Source organism: Vulpes vulpes, chromosome 7 (assembly GCF_048418805.1).
Source record: "Vulpes vulpes isolate BD-2025 chromosome 7, VulVul3, whole genome shotgun sequence".
Classification (NCBI taxonomy): Eukaryota; Metazoa; Chordata; class Mammalia; order Carnivora; family Canidae; genus Vulpes; species Vulpes vulpes.
In genome coordinates, this window is record NC_132786.1 from 92,164,665 (window position 1) to 92,181,214 (window position 16,550).

Genomic DNA, 16,550 nt, shown 5'->3' on the forward strand with positions numbered 1-16,550 from the left:
TTTATATCCTCTTACCTGAAAAATTCTATGCACACAAAACTGACCATGCAGTCAATTTTGCAATCTCTGATGATTAGCAGTTACAACAGCCAGACCACAAGTGTAAGTTTGAAGATTTGCTCCTTTCCCCCACTTCCAATCTACTCCTACCCCACTGCCACTTTAATTCTCTTAATGTATTGATTAATTATATTAATTTCCTCATAAAAATTTTGTTCTATCTTATTATTTGTTTAATTAAATCTTTATTCTGGACTCAAAATTCTATAAGCTACTGCTTTTCATCTTGTGAGACTCACCATTCCTATATTCTGTGAACAGTCTAGCTCCAGATTTCTTTTTCTTTTTTTTTTTTTTTAAGATTTTATTTATTTATGAGAGACACAGGCAGAGGGAGAAGCAGGCTCCATGCAGGGAGCATGAGTGGGACTCAATCCCAGTTCTCCAGGATCAAACCCTGGGCTGAAGGTGGCGCTAAACCGCTAAACCACCAGGGCTGCCCCTAGCTCTAGATTTCATATGAACCAAATTTGCTCCTATATTGTCCTTCCATTACTGATTTTTCTCTGCTTAAATGCTCTATATACAAATTAAAATATACTAATTCCTAGATGCCCCCCCAAAAAGAGATTCTGAACTAGTCAGTTTGGGGTACAGCATGGGCATTAGGGGTTTTAAAGTTTTCTTTGTGTCTCTAATGTGTAGTAAAGTTTGAAAAACCACTGATGCAGATAATGTAATATATCCTGATCCCTCAGTTTTTTACTCCTTTCTAATAATTTTAAGATTATATTTATTTGTTCATGAGAGACACAGAAAAAGAGGCAGAGACCTAGGAAGAGGGGGAGGCAGGCTCCTCACAGGGAGCCTGATGTAGGACTGGATCCCTGAACCCTGGGATCATGCCCTGAGCTGAAGGCAGATGCTCAAATGCTGAGCCATCCAGGCATCCTCATTCTTATAATTTTAGAAGACACAAAACTTGAAGAAGACATTTCTAATTGATCTGGCAAAGTACCCACATCCATAATATATTAAAATTCTCGCAAATTAATGGGAAAATGGCAGGAAAATGTTTAAATGTGCAAAATAATTGAACAGGCATTTCACTTAAGAGAATACATTTATCCAAGTGACCAATGATAAACTAATGGGGTGGTCAAAACCATGAGTCATTAGGGGCATGCAAATACAAACTACAGTAAAATACTACTGCACATTTAATCTTGAATAAATTGTTTGACCACACAAAATGGTGGCAAGCAGATATAGCTGAATAGAGCTGAATATATATATATATATATATATATATATATATATATATATATATCCTTATGACCTGTTAGCAATTATACTCTTAGGTATTATTACCCCGAATTTCCTTGTCCATATGTGCAACAACATGAACAAGTCTTTCAAATATAATCCTGAATGACAGAGGCCAGAGAGAAGAATGCACCTTGAGTGGTTTTATTTGCATAAACTTAAGATAGCTAAATTAAACTGTGGAACTGAAAGCCAGCATAGTAGCAACTTTTGGATGGAGAGATGGAGGTAATGACTGAGAGGGACATAAGAAAGTCTTTTGGAATGTTGGATAGTTTTCTATATCTTGATTGGAATAATGGCTACACATGTGTTCACTTTGTATGAAATCCATTAAGCTATACACTTAACTAGATATATGATATAAAATATACCTCGATTTGATGTTTTTTTTTAAGATTTTATTTATTTACTCATGAGAGACCCACAGAGAGAGAGAGAGGCGGAGATACAGGCAGAGCGAGAAGCAGGCTCCATGCAGGGAGCTTGACGTGGGACTCGATCCCAGGTCTCCTCCAGGATCAGGCCCTGGGCTGAAGGCGGTGCTAAACCACTGAGCCCTCAATTTGATGTTTTAAAAGGGAAAGACTATACATATTTACATGTCACAAAGGTAGAACTTTAAGATCTATTACTATATGAAGAAAAGCACATTTTTGTATAAAAAAAGGAATATTTCTTGGAAAATCATGGGTCATACTAAAGTATTGAACAATTATGTATTTTTTCTAAATATTAAATAGTGGTATAAAACCCAGATTTGGTAATAATGATACCTATGCATATTTATTCTAGCATACTGTATAATGAAAACTACAGACATGAGTGCTCAGACAAGAGTTGAAGTAGGAAAATGTGAACACTTCTGACAGAGTAGAGATACATGATAAGTATTGTCCATTCTCCCTAGTTAGAGGCTCTTACAATAACTGACTTCCTCTCATACATGAGATTTCAGTATGAGGATAACATATTTGCCTGATGAAGCTCCTAGTATCCAGGAAATAATTTTTTTCTTAAAACAGCATCTGGGGATGCCTGGGTGACTCAGCAGTTGAGGGTCTGCCTTCAGCTCAGGGTGTGATCCTGGAGTCTGGGGATCAAGTCCCACATCAGGCTCCTTTCATGTAATCTGCTTCTCTCTCTGCCTATGCCTCTGCATCTCTAAGTCTCATGAATAAATAAATAAAATCTTTAAAAAAAAAAAAAGCATCTGGATCCTTCAAGTAATTTTACCTTTTTTTTTCACTTTATAGAAAATATAAATGTATCACTATTAAGAGGAAAACAAATTTGACTATTCTAATTACACAACTTATTCAATATTTTTCGATAGACAAGGCTAGATTAGTTTAGATCACCAAACATCATTTCTATTAAAATAAAGCTTAAATATTGATTATATAGCAAATGCTATAGTTATTATGAATGAAAATTACCAATTCTATGTAAGTTACCAACAGAGAAAAATTATTTCCTATTAAAATTTTCTTGTGTCATATTTAAAGACTACTTTCAATCACCAAAAAGCCATTCTCTTTTGTGGATAATCTATTAGTTGGGCACATCGTATATTAGAGATCTTGTTATTTATGTACTTTTATAAAATAGTTGTTACTTTTTTATATCTTAGCAACTAAGAGAAATACAAAATAAAATTTTACTCCCTCCTCCCTTTGTCTCTAATGAAGTGCTTTTAACTGCCAGAAGAAACCTGGCCAATATATCATCATATATAATTCATTTGTTAAGGTGCACAAAATTCTAAAATCTTCAGGCTTATGTACAACATGCAGAATTTTTTAGCATCCAAAACTATATACTTTAATTATGAACTATAATAATTTTTGTTACTTATATCAGATACTTCAAAATTAATAACAATTAAAATATGTGAATATATTTCTACTAATTATATTAGAAAGCATTTAAAATAGCCAGAAAGTATATTCAATTGACTAACATTATATTTAATTTTTTAAAAAGCACTGATGTTTAGAATTTTACATTTTGACAAATTTTTTTAATGAAAAGATTGGATATATCTCATAATAAATATGTGTAGCCAAAGACTTTAAAGACATCTTACCAAGGAAGATATACAGATGCCAAATAAGCACCTATGAAAAGATGTTCCACATACCTTCAGAGAAATGCAAATTAAAACAACAATGAGATACCACTACACATCCCTTAGAATGGCTAAAATTCAAAACACTGACAACACCAAATGCTGGAGAGTATGTGATGCAACAAGAACAACCATACATTGCTAATGGGAATGCAAAGCAGTATGGCCACTTTGAAAGATAGCTTGGCAGTTTCTTACAAAATAAAACATACTCTTGCATATGATCCAGCAATTGAGCCCATTGGTATTTACACACAGGAGCTAGAAACTTATTTCCACACAAAAATCTGCACATAGGTGTTTACAACAGCTTTATTCATAATTGCCAAAAATTGGAGGCAACCAAAATGCCCTTCAGCTGGTGAAAGTATAAGTAAACTGTGGTACATTCAAACAACGGAATATACTTCAGCACTAAAATGAAATGAACTATCAAGCCAAGAAAAGACATGGAGAACATTGAAATGTATATTACTAAGTGAAATATGCCAATCTGAAAGGCTAAGGATTGTATGATTCCAACCATGCAACATTCTGAAAAGACAAAACTGTAGAGACTGGAAAAAGATCAATGGTTACTAGAGGCTGAGGTCAGAGTGATGAATAGCATTTTAGGGCAGTGAAAATAGTTCATATGGTGCTCAAATTATGGACACATGTTATTATATATAGGTATTATGTATATAAATACATTTGTATAATATATTTATAGAATGTACAACACCAAGAGTGAGCCCTAATGCAAACTATGAACTGTGGGTGATAATGATGTGTCAATGTAGGTTCATTAAGTATTACAAATGTATCCCTGTGCATGGGGGGATGTTGATAATAGGGGAGGCTGTGCATTAGTGGGAGAAAGAGGTATATGGGAAATTTTTGTACCTTCCTCTAAATTTTGGTGTGTACCTAAAACTTCTCTTAAATAAAATCTCATGGCAATCAATTTATGCTGGTAAAATGCATCTCTGTCACTTTTTCAAAGTCTTTTAACAAATATTAGCTGGGGAAGATATGTGAGTTTCATTGATTTTTTAAATGTTTTTTTTATTGAAGTTCGATTTGCTGTGTTTCATTGATTTTGTGTGTGTGTGCTGACATACTTTGATTCCTGTCACATTTACTTTTAGATATGTTGGTCATGCTTTGATTACTGTCACATTTTCTTTCATGTATCTTCTGTAGATATTCTGTTTATGGTTACCATGGGGCTTATATAAAACATCTAAGTTATAACAATCTATTTTAACCTGATAACAACATCAATCATTTATGAAAATAACTCTTACCTATCCCACCCCCACTTTATTTTATTGATATCACAAATCAGATTTTTATATAATGTGAATCTTTTAACAATTGCAGCTATAGTTATTTTTAATGCTTTTGTCTTTTAAATTCTAAGGTAAAGTGCTTTACTTACTACCAATATAGTATTACAGTAATCTGTACTTGCTTATATAGCTGCCCTTACCAGCAAGTTTTGTATTTTCACGTGCTTTCATGTTTCTGAATGACATCCTTTCATTTCAACTTGCAGGACTCCCTTTAGCATTTCTTATAAGGCAGATCTGCTGGTGATGAACTCCCTCAGCTTTTCTTTATATTTATTTCTCTGTCATCTTTGAAGAACACTTTTACCAGGTAACGTATTCTTGGTTGGCAGGGTTTTTTTTCCGCTTTTGGACGCTTTGAATATGTCATCCTATTCTCTTCCATTCTGAAGGTTTCTCCTAAGAAATATACTGATAATCTTATGGGTGCTCCCTTGTGCATGACAGTTTGCTTTTCTCTTTCCGATTTTGAGATTTTCTCTTTAACTTTGACTTCGACAGTTTAATTATTATAATTTGTATTTTGGTGTGGCCCTCTTTCGATTCATCCTAGCTGGAATTCTTTAAGCTTCTTTAACTTAGGTGACCATTACATTCCTTAGACTTGAAGAAGCTTTAAAAGCCATTATTTCTTCAAATATTCTCCCTGCCTCCCTTCCCTTCTTTCGCAAACTCCCACAAGCATATAATGGCTACCTAATGGTATTTTTTGAGTTCCTTTAGCTTTCTTCACTTTTCTATATTCTTTTTTTTCTCCTATGACTCAATGATTTCAAATTACCTGTCATTAAGTTCACTGTTTTCTTCTGTCTAATAAAGTTCAATATTAAATTTCTCTAGTGAATTTTCCAATTAAGTTATTGAATTTGTTTGATTCTTCTATATACTTTCTGTCATTTGTTGATATCTTCATTTTGTTCTTGTATGTTCTTGATTTTCTTTGTTTATCTGTGTTCTTTTGTAGATCACTGACTTCCCTTAAGACAATTATTTTTAATTCTTTGTCAGGTAATTCATAGATCTCTGTTTCTTTAGGTTTATTTTATTCCTTTGATTGTACAATGTTTCTCTGTTTCTTTGTGTCTCTGTAATTTTTTTCCTCAATGTTTGCATTTGAAAAAACAGCAGGTGGAAGGGGGGAGGAGGGCGGGTGTTGGAGGGGAATGGGTGACGGGCACTGAGGTGGACACTTGACGGGATGAGCACTGGGTGTTTTTCTGTATGTTGGTAAATTGAACACCAATAAAAATTAATTTAAAAAAAAAATGAAAAAACAGCACTTTTGTCAGTCCTTATGGCTCACTTTGGACAAGGGAAGACTTTCACCAATTAACCCAGATTCTGAGGGCCTCTGAAACTTTTTGTGGGGTGAAGATGTGACTTCTCTGGGCTTGTAAATTTCCCAATTAGAGATTTGCTTGTTTCCTTTTCAGGAGCTCATAATCTTTTGCTCCCCCTGGTGACTGTGCAATACTGCAAGTTTGCTGGTACTATGTACTAAATTGTTCAGCCTTCTTTTGTTCTCAGCAACCCCCAGGCATCCAAGTATCCTGATTCCCTGTCAGGGGTTCCAAGTCAGGTCAGACAGAAACCAGTTTCTCAGGCAGCCCTCTGTAAATCTGGATGAAAGCTCCTCCCTTCCAACATGCCATGGGTTGGGTGCCTTTTACCAACAGCACCAAGTCACATGGGTGTCTGTGCACTGCAGGTCCTCCAGTGCAAAATTAAGCTGCTCCCATTTTCTCTTAATTTAGTGGCCCCCAAGCAAATTATGCTGGTTCCAGCTAGGCCAGTGCTTCAAGTCAGATAAGAAAGAAACAAGTCTCCCAGGCAGCCCTCTAAAACACTTATATATTGGATATATGTTCCACTTTCCTGTTCCTTCCCCAGGGAAAAGGCATGAGCTAGAGTTCTCGCCAATGACACTGAGATGTGCTGGCTTGGGGATGGGGCAATTGGGAGTAAAGTTAAGTAATTCCTATTCATTTCAATGTAGCTGTTCTGAACTTTTCATCTCCCTGGGTTAATAGAACTTAAGTGGTTCCTGGAGTTCCTATAAAGATATTTTGGTCCGGGATCCCTGGGTGGCGCAGCGGTTTGGCGCCTGCCTTTGGCCCAGGGCGCGTGGAGACCCGGGATCGAATCCCACATCGGGCTCCCGGTGCATGGAGCCCACTTCTCCCTCTGCCTGTGTCTCTGCCTCTCTCTCTCCCTCTGTGACTATCATAAATAAATAAAAAAATTAAAAAAAAAATTAAAAAAGAAAGAAAAAGAAAATATGAATTTAAAAAAAAAAAAAAGATATTTTGGTCCTTATACTGCTAAGTCAGTGTCTCCATAGGAAAACAGGGCTGGGTCTTCCTATTCTGCCATCTTGTTCTTATTCTCATTAATTTCTGCTCTGGTCTATTTCTTTTCCCACTTACTTTGGCTTTATTTTGCTCTTTTTTTTTTTCTTATAGTGGATACTGAAGTCATTGATATTATATCCTTATATATACTTTTGGTGCTATAAATTTCTCCATTAATAATGCCTTAACAGCATTACACAATTCTGATACATTGCATTTTCTTTTTCATTCAACTCAAAATTCTGATTTGTCCTTTGATTTTTTTTTTGACTCATGTTATTGAGAAGTGTATAGTTTAATTTCTAAATTTTGGAGAAATTTCCCAGAAAGCATACTATTAATGACTTCTAACTTAGTTCCACTGTGGTCAGAAACATGCACTGACTGACAGATCCTTTTCAATTTTTTGAGGTTTGTTTTATGGTCTAATGCAATCTATCTTGGTAAATGTTTTGTGAATACATGAAAAGAATGTATGGCTTGGGGTAGAGCATTCTATAAATGTCAATGACATGAAGTCAATTGACAATGTTATTCAAATCTTGTATTTATTACTAATTTTTCTTTCTCTTGTCCTATCTATTATTGAGTTCTATCTCCTCTATAATTGTGGGCTAGTATATTTCTTCTTATGTTTTTAGCAGTTCTTACCTTACATATTTTCAATCTCTGTTATTAGGTGCATAAGTCTTGTTTAAAGACGTCCCACAATTCACTGATACAAAACAGAGTTTACTTTTTTATTTTTCTCTATTGTTCCTTCTTGGTTTCATTTTGGATAGCAAAAAAAAATGCTGAATTTTCAATGTCATTAATTTTTTCTTCTGCAAACTGTTATCTGCCATTAGTGCCATCCAGTGTATTTTTCACCTCACACATTATAGTTTTTATCTTTAGAAGTTATATCTAGGTCATTTTTATATCTTTTATATCTTCACTTAATGTTGATCATATTGAATACCTTTAGAGTAACTTTTTTAAAGTCCTTAAGCCCTGGATCAGTTTTTGCTTATTGGATTGATCTTGCCACTATGAGCTCCATTTTCCTGTCCCCCCCTTTTTTGCACAACCAGTAAGTTTTCATTGTGAATTTTAACTTGCTGAGTGCTAAAATTTTTTTTGCTCCTATATATATTTTTAAACATTGTTTTTCTGGGATCAAATTAAATTACTCAGAAACAATGCTACATTTTCTGATCTTGCTTGTAACATTTGTTTTATGAGAACAATGCAGTGATCAATCTACAGTCATCTGTTCTTTGTTACTGAGGAAAGGTTCTCTGTACTCTGCCCAATGCTCCATGACATTTGGGATTTTCCATTTTGTTTAGTAAGCACTATTCCTGGCCCCATGTGAGCACTGAGCATCATTACATTTGGGAGGTTATTTTCCTAACCTTGCATCCTCACACACATGTGCTGATTGGTAATCAGCTGAATTCTCAATGGAGAATCCTCTGAAAATCTCCAGAATTTTCTCTCTGTGCCACTCTTTACAAAAATCCATTCTGTGAACTACAGCTGCCTTGGTCTCACTGAACTCTCAGTTCGATAGCCTCAACTCACTGTGTCTACTGAACTCCACCTAGGTTTCCCTTTCCTGTGTTGTCATCTGAAAACTCTCTTAAAGGAGCTCCATCCTAATTGCCTAATGTCCAGTGTCTTGAAAATTATTCTATGTATACATATTTGGTTTTCACTCTTCAGACAGGAGGATAAATCCAATCTCTTTCATTCCATCTTGGCCCCAAACTAAAGTTTGTCAAGATGTTTTTTCTTAAGAATTTTAATTTTTTGTGTGCTGAATGGACTATTCTAAGTGTATGTTGTCTGTACTAACAGAGACTCTGTTAAATTTTTTATTTATTTTTTTTACCCTTCAGGATAGCTATACTTGATGTAAAGAATTATTTCTCAGAAGCTTCCTTATGCCTACAATGATTCTTATCCAAGAAAGAAGTATTGTACTCACAATTACATTACAATTAAATGAAATAAGGAAAGGCTTATGAATAAAACAAATCATCCTTTATGATCTGAGAAATAAGTTAAAAAAATAAGATTACACAAGCAGCAACCTCTTTGACTTCAACCATAGCAACTTCTTCCTAGGCACATCACCACAAGAGAAACAAAAGCAAAAATGAATTATTGGGATTTATTCAAGATAAAAGCTTCTGCACAGCAAAGGAAACAATCAACAAAACTAAAAGGCAGCCTACAGAATGGGGGAAGATATTTGCAAGTGACATATCTGATAAAGGGTTAGTATCCAAAATCTACAAAGAACTTATCAAACTCGACACCCAAAAAACAAATAACCCAGTTAAGAAATGGGCAGAAGACATGAATAGACATTTTCCCAAAGAAGACAGGCAGATAGGTAACAGATACATGAAAAGATGCTCAACATCATCATCATCATCATCATCATCAGGGAAATACAAACCAAACTACAATGAGATATATCTCATACCTGTCAGGATAGCTAAAATTAACAACACAAGAAACAACAGATGTTGGTGAGGATGCAGAAGAAAGGGGAACCCTCTTACATTGTTGGTGGGAATGCAAACTGGTACAGTCATTCTGGAGAAGAGTATAGAGGTTTCTCAAATGTTAAAAATAGAACTACCTTATGATCCATCAGTTACGATACTAGGTATCTATCCAAAGGATATGTTTCTATCCATAGTGATTTGAAGGGGCACAGGCACCCCAATATTTATAGCAGTATTATCAACAATAGCCAAATTATAGAGAGAGTCCAAATGTTCATTGACTGATAAATGGATAAAAAAGATGTGGTAAAGAGACGCCTGGGTGGCTCAGCGGTTGAGCATTTGCCATTGGCTCAGGGCATGATCCTGCAATCCCGGGATTGAGTCTCACATCAGCTCCCTGCATGGAGCCTGCTTCTCCCTCTGCCTCTGTCTCTGCCTCTGTGTGTGTGCATGTGTGTGTGTGTCATGAATAAATAAATAAAACCTTAAAAAAAAAGAAGATATGGAATATATATACAATGGAATATTACACAGCCAACAAAAAGAATGAAATCTTGCCATTTGCAATGATATGGATGGAGCTAGAGTATATTATGCTAAGTGAAATAAGTTAGGTGGAGAAAGATAAATACCATATGACCTCACTTATATGTGGAATTTAAGTAAAAAAACAGTTGAACATATAGGAAGGGGAAAAAGAAAAACGAGAGAGAGAAACACAAGCCATTAGAGACTCCTAATGATACAGAACGAACTGAGGGTTGATGGAGGGAGTGGGGGATGGGCTAGATGGGTGATGAGTATTAAAGAGAGTATTTGTTGTGATGAGTACTGGGTGTTGTATGTAAGCGATAAATCACTGAATTCTACTCCAGAAACCAATACTGCACTGTATATTAAGTACCTAAAATTTAAATTTGGTATGCCTGGGTGGCTCAGCGGTTTAGTGCCTGCCTTCTGCCCAGGGCATGATCCTGGTGTCCTGGGATCGAGTCCTACATCTGGCTCCCTGCATGGAGCCTGCTTCTCCCTCTACCTGTGTCTCTGCCTCTGTGTGTGTGTGTGTGTGTGTGTGTGTTTCTCATGAATAAATAAATAAAATCTTTTAAAAAATAAAATAAAATTTAAATTTTAAAAATCTTAATTCAATAAACAGTTATGAAATATAACACTGAATGACTTCAGACAGTCCTTGTATCCTAAGATTTTAATGTGCACAATATTTCTCAGAGTTTTTGGCTTGCTATGTGTGTGTGTGTTACATGTGTGTTATATAATTTGGATTTTTTAATTGCATATGAAAATTTTGTAGATGCATATTGGGGCAACTGTCTGAATTCACAATAATATCCTCATTCTATACTACACTCTTTTTTTCTTTTTTTGATTAACTGGGAATGGGCTGGAAATACAAGCCAGACCATTCATAATGCAACCACTTTCTATCATGTCAGGCCATGAATATTAATCCAGGTCATGTTACCAAGAATCTCTCTCTATGATTTGGGAAAGGAAAGATCTTGCCCTTCTTTCTTGTAAATCTATAAGGATGCAATGCAATGAGAAAAATGTTATCATATGCCATGGCTTTAGTTTTGGAAGAAAGCAATGTGTGAGAAATGAAATGATACCAGCAGGTAACCTGAGAGAATCCTGGTGCTCATCACAGCTTCCAACTGAAAATCACCTTAGCAAATCAGTTTTATTGGCCAATGAATCCTCTCTCATTCTTAAAAGAGTTTGAGTAGGGGGTCTATCACTTGCAAAAATTGTCCTTAAATGTTGATACAAAAATATTGAAATATATTTTAGAAGAATAACTAGCTGAAATGTTGAGAATTCCTTTAATTTCATTTTAATGATGAATACTAAGAAAATAGAATATATGACTACAGGTATCAGCTTATCTAGCTATTAAACTCTAAGTTGGATTGTCAGTTAATGATAAGATCGCCTATAACAAACAATTCTAAAATGAAATTTTATCATAATTTTTATTTCCTTTGGTAATATTTAGATAAGGAAAATGATTCACATTTTATTCCATTATTTTCCATGTTTATGTACTGAAAAGAAAAATGTTTACATGGGTCCAATATTCAACCAAAGTTGCTTGACTCAACATGAGTGTGTTAATTAGGTAATAAAATTTTAGGAAGCAATAGAAATCTTCATAGTCCACAAACAAAAGGACATTTTCTTAGATAAAACAGAGAAGTGATGCAAAAGGAAATAGAAAAATGGGAAATAATGGGATAACTGAGGGCTGAGACCAAACATAAAATGTAAAGATAACCTTGAAAATATGGTTAATCCTGGAGTTGATACTATATCAGAAGCTCAAAACATCTTTATCAAGTAAAAATATTTTTTCAGCTTTCATTTTTTTCTTAAGGTAACCAGTATTTAATACAATAGGTAGTGCCCATCTCCTCGACGTTTTTATCATTTCTTTCTTAATATAGTCATCTTCTTTCTGATAAATGGAAAGCAAATCAACCTATAGATATTAACTGATTTTAAGGCACTGTGCAAGATTTGCAGGCAGCATTGAAAAGACCAGTGAGTTTTAACACTGTTTACTTTAAAGTGTTTATACTATGACTAATATGACTTAAGCATTTTATATCCTCTAACTGGCAAGCTTTTGTTAAAAAGAAATTGTAACAGATTAGAAAGAAAGAAGTTTGGAGAGCTGAGGGGAAAAAAGAAAACTCATACTCTCAATATAGCCCACAATTTCCACCTCCAAGTAGTTCCCATATATAAAACCCCTTAAATTATATTGCAACCCTTCCCTCTGGAGTCTTGACCTGCAGTTTGAGAAATACTGGCATTGATATATGAAATACACAGATAATGCAAAAAACTCATTTTTCCACATAGTTTCACCTTCTGCCCCCATCAATCATATTACAAAATCTGTCAACAGGACGCAAATTGCCTTCCTTCCCATGGTCACTTTGTAGAGAAAGTGTTAATGACCAGCATAAATGTCAAAAATCAATAGGAATAAAGATATGGAGACAATATTCTAGTTAATTAACTTCTAAGTAGTAAGATTAAACTATATGGCAAAGCTTGTGTTGAAAGAAAAAAATGGAAAAGACTTCTGGATCTTGTTTTGTGATGTTTAAATAAAACAATATTACTCTTCAATGTCAGTGTTTCTCTTACCTTCCTCTTTGTTTTCCCATTCTGCAGTTCTCCTTTTATCTCATCTACTATTCTGACAAAGCGCAACATGGTAAGGGATGCAAAATTATTTGGAAGAAAATTTTGGAGGTATATAAAATTGTATATTAAATTCTAAATTACTTTATCTGTCACTTGGCTAATAAATATTTATTGTATGCCTGATACCTACCAGACAATATCATGCATTCATATGATAGACATGGTTATAACAAAATAGTGCCTTACCTTATGGAGTTTACTCTCAACATTTAACAGTGAAGGAAAACTGTACCACTATTTACTAGCTGTTGAGAAATTGTTATGTGCAAAATGTTGAGAGTAGATTTTCATAGTGATAGGGAAATGTATAATTTGGGGATCCAGCTTATTTACGTGCATCAGGAAATGTTTACTGTCATAGCAATATTCATACTGGGATTTGAAGGAGGACCACCATTTAGATAAGGTAAAGAGAAGGGATAGAACATTCCAGGAATATGAAACAGTATGCACAGAAACATCGAAACAGGAAAAAGTATTATCTGCTTATACAGAAAGCCAGAGTGACTGGCATGAATTGAGCAAATAGATTTGTACATATGACACAAGAAAGGCAACTAACTATAGGTCAGATTATTGGGATTTTAGGAGCATTATTTTGAAGGTCCACTGGAAGCTGCTGAATGATTTTAAGAAAGAAATGACATATTCAAGTCTGTATTTTAAAAAGGGTAAATACTGGAGAATGGAGAAGAGGAGACTGGGTAAGTATGGCTATGTAGCCTAGTTAAGGACGTTGACAATGGACGCAAGTAAAAGTGAATGGATTTCAGAGTAATATTGGTGATGGAATGTACTGAATTGGGCAGAAGAATAAGAGAAGAGTCTAGAATTATGTTTATATTTTTTGATTAAATACATAATGGATAGGGTGCCTGGTTGGCTCAGTCAGTTAAGTGTCTGCCTTGGGCTCAGGTCATGATCCCAGGGTCCTGATATCGAGTTCCACATCAGGTTCTCTGATCAGGGGGGAGTCTGCTTCTCCCTCCCCTCTCCCCCTCCCCCCTTCTTGTGCTCTTTCTTGCTCTCCCTCTCAAGTAAATAAATAAAATATTTAAAAGAATTTTTAAAAATATATGTATATATAATGGATAGTAGAGAGTTTTATTGAACTTGAGAAAACTAGAAAGCAAACTTCTTAGATGGGGGAAAAAAATATATATATATAGAGAGAGAGAAAATCACAAACCTGATCTAAAACTAAACAGCTAGCTGAATATTAGGCCTTTAATTATCAAGAATTTTAATTGCCCTTTTAGGGATTATAAGAATTCTGGGTAGATGATTCAGATAGCCCATTTCTTACTAAAATTTTTCAAATTTTGAATGAACATCTAAGGCATCTAAAATAAAATAGAATTATTTTCAAATCTGGATGTGCTCAGTAACTTATTTCTTATGAAGAAAAAAACACCATGTTTAAAGGAAAGACTGAACAAATGTATCTTACATCTTGCTGAATTCATAATTATAAGAGGAATTTCTAGTTGTGGGAAATAATATCATCAGGAAACAATAAGAGCATTAAGCCATTTTGTCTCATGTATCCCTTTTGCCACTGACTCTGCCACTGTAAATTTCAGTTTGGCTTATAATTCTGTGTTCTCTACACAATAGCCTATGACACATAAACCCAAGAGCTGCCATCTGCTCACCCAAAACATTTTCAATATCCTTTCTCTAAAATAAAGCCCATTTTATTACCTCAAAAGGTTTTTTTCCATACTACAACCATAGATTTAGGTTCAATAATCCAAAAAACAATCATTTATTAAAGTTTAATATAATACTTATTTTGAGCAAAGCAGTCTGCTGAGTGTTGAGCTGAAACAGAAACATTAACTTACTATATTTCACAATGGTTGAAATACTGCTAAATTGATAGCAGAGTGCTCATACAATTTTGGGAAGATTAAACCAGTATAAAATTATTAACACTAAGTTTTAAAATAACTTACCAATATGTTACTATTAAACATTTTCTAATATAGGCCTACAAGAATCTTACTGGCTTGCACAGTTTCTCTTCCATTAAGAAGTGGGCAAACAATGAGATAAAATCTAGGAGATCTTAGCATCTTAAGTTACTGGTAACATAGAAAGCTTACATTAACTAATTACAGGGCCTGATTTCAAGATTTTTATGTATTCAAATACTTACAAGTTAATCAATTAATCTATCATTTACACTTGGAATATCTCTTCACCACCATCACTTTCACTCCTTGCCAGCCTTGTGGGATCATTAGAGATAAGATGCATGTTAAGATGAGTAACTATAAAAAAGAGATATGTTATTAACAATTCCCCTAAATGAGGACACCATTCTTTCCTGCCTAACTTTTGAAAGTTGTTTTCCAGTGATTATACAATTCTATTCAGATGTTGGAAGATATACACTAAATCTTATATATTATTAATATATAAATATAAAATATCTGTCATCTTTTCGAAGATGAATAAAAACAGGACATAATATTAGGATGCATTCATGGATAATATATACCTTATTGCTTCTATGATATAGTCCCTGGCTTGTTGTTTGCAATTAATTTGAATCATGTAAAATTTATAATGCTAACACGGGCTTCTGGTTTCAGGTGGCAATTTTGGCACAAATATTCACCTCTTCTTACTCATAAGTTCTGAAAATCTGGCAGATTTTATGAAAGCATAGAATGTCTCAACAATTAAAAGTAGAATCATGAGGAAACATTTTTTTAAAATTTTTATTTATTTATGATAGTCACAGAGAGAGAGAGAGAGAGAGAGAGAGAGAGAGGCAGAGACATAGGCAGAGGGAGAAGCAGGCTCCATGCACCGGGAGCCTGATGTGAGATTCGATCCTGGGTCTCCAGGATCGTGCCCTGGGCCAAAGGCAGGCGCCAAACCGCTGCGCCACCCAGGGACCCCGAGGAAACATTTTTAAAAGCTATCCAGGAAAGCCATAGTCCAAGTATGATGTGAATGTTCAAATCAGAGAAAGTAGTCAGCAGGTGTAAGAAAGAAGAATACAACAGATACCAAGAAATAGAATGATTGAATGAGATGCCAAAAATAATAAAGATATGGTGAGGAAGGGAAATATTTTATCTTTCAGAAAAAAAAAAGATAATAAGCAATTCCAGGGAAAATAAAGCTATATAAGAAAAGCATGAAAAAAATGTAGAAAATTAAAACATGATATGATTTTGAGAAGTCAACATATAGTGTATATTACTTTTTTCTACATTTCACTGGCCATAACTGTGGCAACTGTAGCTAGAAACTTTGATTAGCTGTACTAAAAATAAAGTTTGATGAGCACCCAGTCATATTTTACACAGTTACTATGAAATGCTTAACAGTTCAAACTCTTATTTTTTTATTCCATCATTCTCAAATATGATCTTTTGCCTCTTTACTTTGCAAGTTGATAGTATTATCATTCTCCCACCTCTCATCACTCTATCATTCAGTTTCTGTCACCAGCATATTTTTATTGCAAAGTTGGTAACATTTACCTTATATTCAATAATGTTAACTAAGCTTGAATTTTTTTGAATATTAATTGTCATAAAGGCTTATAGTCCATAACAGCATTTATCTTATTATAACTATATAAATATTTTTCATTACAAAGACTATTGTGTTCTATTATTGTATATTTTCACATCATAGGGGAGAA

General features: G+C 34.4%; 1 pseudogene; it reads left to right on the plus strand.

Annotated features, from left to right (window-relative positions):
- The window catches only part of LOC112923868 (tubulin beta chain-like), a 43,973-nt pseudogene that overhangs the window by 25,657 nt on the left and 1,766 nt on the right, over window positions 1-16,550 (plus strand).